This window comes from Pteropus vampyrus, unplaced genomic scaffold, assembly GCF_000151845.1.
Source record: "Pteropus vampyrus isolate Shadow unplaced genomic scaffold, Pvam_2.0 Scaffold24, whole genome shotgun sequence".
In the NCBI taxonomy this organism is placed as follows: domain Eukaryota; kingdom Metazoa; phylum Chordata; class Mammalia; order Chiroptera; family Pteropodidae; genus Pteropus; species Pteropus vampyrus.
In genome coordinates, this window is record NW_011888805.1 from 998,625 (window position 1) to 1,004,376 (window position 5,752).

The following is a 5,752-nucleotide window of genomic DNA, read 5'->3' on the forward strand; positions in this document are numbered from 1 at the left end:
AGCTGAGTGTCAGAGAAGTTAAACAACATTAGTAGCAAGGGGAGACTTGGGCTAGGATCTATATTTATTTGCTTTCTTTTACACTATGCTACTGAAAGAGATGAGGATATTCCACTTCCAAACGTGTCACTTTGCCTTGAGGATTAATTTAAGCTGAAGGTCATTGAGAAACAAGAGGAACTCTGCTCTTCCCTTTCTGCCTAAAAACAAGGCATACTTTTCTCTTTGTGGGGGTGTCTGGCTTCCCCTCTCTTAGACCATAAAGAGGAGATGACTTGTCACTGGAGAAAGTATTGATTTGAGTCTGCGCAACATGCCTAATCAATAACCCATACCTTCCATTAGCTTCACCGGTATATTTATCTTCCCACACTTTACTGCCCTGCCAGCCAAAACCCCTTTTCCTTTGTCTTGTCACCTCTTCACAATTTTTCATCCTTTGTTAAAATGGTAAATAAGCTCCCAGGCCTAACCCCTTTTGGGAGTTTTACCTCTTTTCTGTGAGGCTCCCCATAAAATAAACCTGTTCTCCTGTTAATCTGCCTTTTGTCAGCTCAATTCACAGCCCCCAGCCTACAAAGCTAACACGGAGGACAGAGGAAAAGTTTTCCTTTCCTTTCTCTAATTTTTTACATCTGGTATCTCCAAATTTTTGAGAAGTTTTTTTTCCCCTCAGCCTACTCATTGTGTCTAGTACAATTATGAGTGGGTGGATGGATGGATTCATATAGTACAAAAGATGATTAAATTTAACATCTAGTCCTTACAAGATTGAAATTAGAGGAATATATATTTTGCTTCCCCAACATCTTGTTAATATTTTTTCAATTAAGAAGTCTGTAGAAACCCTGTATTCGTGATTTGAATATACAGCTTAAAAGATTCAGGAGACGGATGTTGATCAAGGTCACAAGTCATTGGACATTATTGTTCAATTGTTCAATTATTGTCATTAGACATTATTGTTCATGATTGTTCAATGAACACTTACTGTTCATTGGAAATTATTTCTCACCTCAATACACATTTGAGTATTCTTATTTGCACTTTAAACAGACATTTCAAATAGAAACTAACATGGTCTTGGATAAATACATTAAAACAATTAGTTAACTAGTTATATCATTTTTTTTATTTAAATATACATTTCCTTTCCCTATATGAAAGGAAAAAGGTGGGATGAAGAAGTTGGGCAAAGAATGTGTGTACGCAGTAGAAATATCTGACATTTTTGTATGTGAAAATGGCATACTTGGGCAATCCAGCTGTGGCTTCTGTGTTAATTTAGAAACAGAGTTGATTCGTGTGGTCGCTTTGCCTCCAGATTACTATTTCATTGAAACTAAAGTAAGTATTGCAAGTTGATCAAAGCTGACTCCTTTCTTAGCCAAGCCTAAGAAAACTGGGTCTTGTTAACTCTAATGAGGACAAAATAAACAATGCTTGCAGTTCATCTTTGGCACATGAACTATATTGTTGTCAGGGAATGACACATCATTCCAAGGTCTCTTCAAATGCATAAGCACACAATATATATTGACATTTTGAAAACAAGTAAATTTGAAGATTTTTGGAAATACAATTTCTAAATAAATAATTTTCCCCATAAATTTCCAGCTCCATGAAGAATTTGATACTTGGTTATTGAGGGTCTACTGTGAGGCAGGAGCCAGTGCATTATAGAACCTCATAATGTTTTAAATACAAAAATTATCTTTATTAGAACAATTGATGCAAATAAAATTCTGTCAAAATAATTTTTTTTCTCCTAAAGGGGATCTTATATTTAGCAAATTCCCTGCATTTATTTCATACTAATTATTTTATTTCAGAATTGGATAAATTATAGGAAGGTGATTATTATTTTGAGTTCAGAGAAAGAATCTTATACAAATTTTCTAGTGTTACAAACCTCTAATTTTTCTCTCTAAATATTTTAAAGATTTAACAGTAATGTTTAGAAAGGTTTTTCAAATGTCATATTTAAGTACTTTCTCCCCAAGGACTACCTCATCCTTTTACCAATTAACCAATCTGATGGCTTCTAGCCAAAATAAACCCTTTAGCAAAATTATACTCATGTACTCACCATGGTGCAGTAATTTAAACACTTGGATTCCAGGAAATGAAGTTTTAAAACATGTTTAGGTAAATACTTTTTAACATTATCCAAATGGCTCCATTAACTTGATTTACAAAATTGTTAGCAATTTCTGTTGCAAAGCAAACTTTCATTTCAGCAGAAGGCTATTGCACCAATGTCTTAAAAATAACTCTCACCGTGGGGTCAATCCGATTTTGTTCAGGCCCGCAGAAATTTAAAATTGACTTAAATCATTAAAATGCAGCTATTTTGCAGGAATACGAACAGCATAACACTCTAAACTGAACTCTAAACACTAAATCTGGAGTCAGGATGCTTGAGTTTGAATGAGAACTTTTAGTCGCAGCTGACATTCTTTGACAGAATTGAAAAATGATATTCATTTTACAGAACTTTTTGAGGCTTCGATATCATAATTATGTAAAAACTCTTCAGAAATAGACATTCAGAGATTATTTTCTTTACTTGGGATGAGAGTATTCACAATTGTAACTGAGCAAGAAAAAGTCAGCTACAGCAACAGGCAGACTTCAGGTTGAAGCTCATTCTTTGCCTTTGCTCTTGAGCTGGGATTCCTCCTTCACCTCTGAATAAATCAGAGCCTCTTCACTCCCAAGCTGTTGCTGACCCCCTGCCTGCCACCGGAGCCTCCCTCTGTGTGCTGGATGCCAAATGAGCCCACCTGTTACTGTCTTCCACTCCCACTCCATTCTAGCTTTTTTCTCACCTGCATTGTCACATTACAGTTGACCTTTGAACAAGAAGTTGTTAGGAGCATCGATTCTGACCCCCACCCCAGCAGTGGAAGATCCAAGTATGACTTTTGACCCTACAGTTGGCCCTTTGCACCTGCAGACTCAACCAATGGTTGATCGAATACGGTATTTTCTTTTTTTTTTTTTTTTTTTTTTTAGTTGGGGCACCCTTTGTTTGCCTTCCCGGTTTGCAGGGACTTTTTCGTTTTTTATTCCTTTTTTTTTTTTATTTTAAATGCCTACAGCACCTAGTCTTCCTAGGTGGTCTCCCATCCAAGTACTAACCAGGCCCGACCCTGCTTAGCTTCCAAGATCAGATGGGAACAGGCTTGTTCAGGGGAGCATGGCTGTAGACTACAGTATTTTTAATCCAAGGTTAGGAATCCACGATTGGGGATGTGAAACTACTGTTTCCACCCGAAGTTGATTGGATCCTAGGATGCAAAACCCAAGGATGCGAAAGGCCAACTCTATTTATTGAAAAAAAGAAAATCTATGTAGGGATGTAAAGTACAGCACCGGGAACACAGTCAATAATATTGCAATAACTATGTATGGTGTCAGCTGGGTACTAGATTAATCGGAGTTATAGAAATGTCTAATCACTATGTTATACACCTTCAGGTAATATAATATAATATAATATAATATAATATAATATAATATAATATAATATAATATAATATAATATTGCATGTCAGATGTAATTAAATTTTTTTAAATTGAAAAAAGAAGAAAAACGTCTGTGTACAAATGGACCCACAAAGTTCAAAATCGTGTTGTTCAAGGGTTAACTGTAGTTCATTTATGTAAAAGTATCTATTTCCATGGCTTTCACAATCGATTCCCCTGGTAATAGTCTTTTGTTATGATTGCAAAAAAGTGGTATTATAAGATAACCACTTATTAAATAGTAAACTTTAGTAGCAAGTCACATATCAAAAAAAGACCGATAAAATTATTTTTCTATACCAAACCCAAAATGGTGTCTAAAACAGCATTTTCAAGAATGTCTCACTGACCATGTACCTCAGAGTCACATGGGTGCTATATAAAACGCAGATTTGTCTAGAAGGCTCAGTCATTGCCTGCCATTCAAACTCCCTAGGGAAATGTTGCCACAATGGCATTCGAGTGTGGTGATAAGCAAACAGTCAACACTGAATCCGTTTAGATTTACTGAGGAACCAACAAATGTAACTACAGTTTGACGCTTCTCCCTTTCATTTTCCTCTTGATCCGCAGCACATTCATTGTTACTCTCCCATCCACCACGGAGCCTGTGAACCATTTTGTCCAGCCCAAAACATGTCGTGAGAGGTGGGGGCAAGTCCTTCTTGTACACTCAGTCTTGAACTGCTTGTTTTCTATTTGCTCCTCAATCTTCATCCCAATTTTGCATCTGAACCACACTGTAGATGAGAGAAGTAAATTAATCTTGAAGGGAGTGACATGGAGGAAGTGGCAATTACTCATAATAGTGCTAGGTCTCTACATAGTGTGACAGTATGCTCGCCAAAGAGCCAAGTTTTTTAAGATGAGACGAAATTAATAAAATATCATTTATCTCTCAGCTGATTTGGCAAACTTCTCTATAACATTGCTGGGTCTATGCAGCTCTTTCAGCTTAGTTACTAATTCTAGATAAATAATCACCACTCAGATGCTCGAGCTCTCTTCCTTCATGATTCTGGGAAACACTTGTTTTGGATATCATGGACCAAACAACAAGCATTCATGCTCTCTGTAGTCCTTGGCGAGGCCTTGGATGTCGTGTAACGGGCAATGCCTCTGAGACCTGGACAGCCTCGCCGTGAGAGCAACTGCCAAGATTAAGCTGATAACAACAACAGATGAAATTAAACTTTGTCTGGTGACACCGAAGGGCTAAGATTATATTTGCATTGAGTCTATAAATTCTTGTGCATTTGTTTATTTTTTCATTAGGATGTTTTGAACTGAGTTTCATTTTGAGAAAATTGTCTGCCATGAGAAGTGAGCCTGGGCAGAAAAGGCACCACCTGAGTAGAGATGGCACGAGAGAAAAACTATTACAAAGAACTTGTAAGTTTTTTTGTTTGTTTTGTTTTCATTTTCTATCTTGATAGAAATTATAATACAGAAACAAATGCATTTGCATTTGCAAAATGCAGCTGATATCATGCTTTTTTTGACAAATCTATTAGGGATCTTACCATTATTTGGGAGCTGACAGCACAGCTCATTCATTCTCTAGTTATTTCTGTTCTTTTCCCTACTGGCCTGTTGCTTTCCTGGTCATGACCTTGGTCTGGGTCTCCACACTGACTGTGCTATTTCCTATGCTGATTCAGCTCAAGACCCTCTTCCCTTGGCACCATTCCAGGAATGACCCTCTACCCAGAACCCAGGTCACTATCATCATTTTAAAATTTTCCAGAATGTTCACTGGGAAAAGTCATTATATTCATCACAATAAAATTTATGAAGTGTAGATTAAACACAGAGTAAGAAATATAGAGATCAACAGACAAATGGAGATTCTGAACACGTACTTTAGCAGAGATTCCATACATGCATAAGGCATGAGAATTTAGGGGGATTATATTTTTTCTTGAATTCTTGATCTACATAATATTGCTCAGCACCTCGGAGCCACTGAAAATTAATTATAAAGGTATAGAGGCCCCCAAGTAGCCAGATGCCTCATTTTCTTCTGAATGGAATTAAAAATTCAACAGACCTGTTATAAGGCATAAGACTCTCTAACAAGATAAGTCATGGTCACTGACCTTTCACTCCTTTCTCCTTGTCAATTGCTGAACAAACATATGCCCCAGGAAAATGGGACATGTCACCTTGGCAATGATCCTGGCTCCTTTTGCTAATGATCCCTGGCAGCGGAAAATGAAGA

At 36.9% G+C, this 5,752-nt stretch overlaps 1 pseudogene; it reads right to left on the reverse strand.

Moving 5' to 3' along the window:
* Positions 1-3,095: 3,095 nt before the first annotated feature.
* LOC111737220 lies at positions 3,096-3,214 on the reverse strand (annotated as a pseudogene).
* Positions 3,215-5,752: the final 2,538 nt, after the last annotated feature.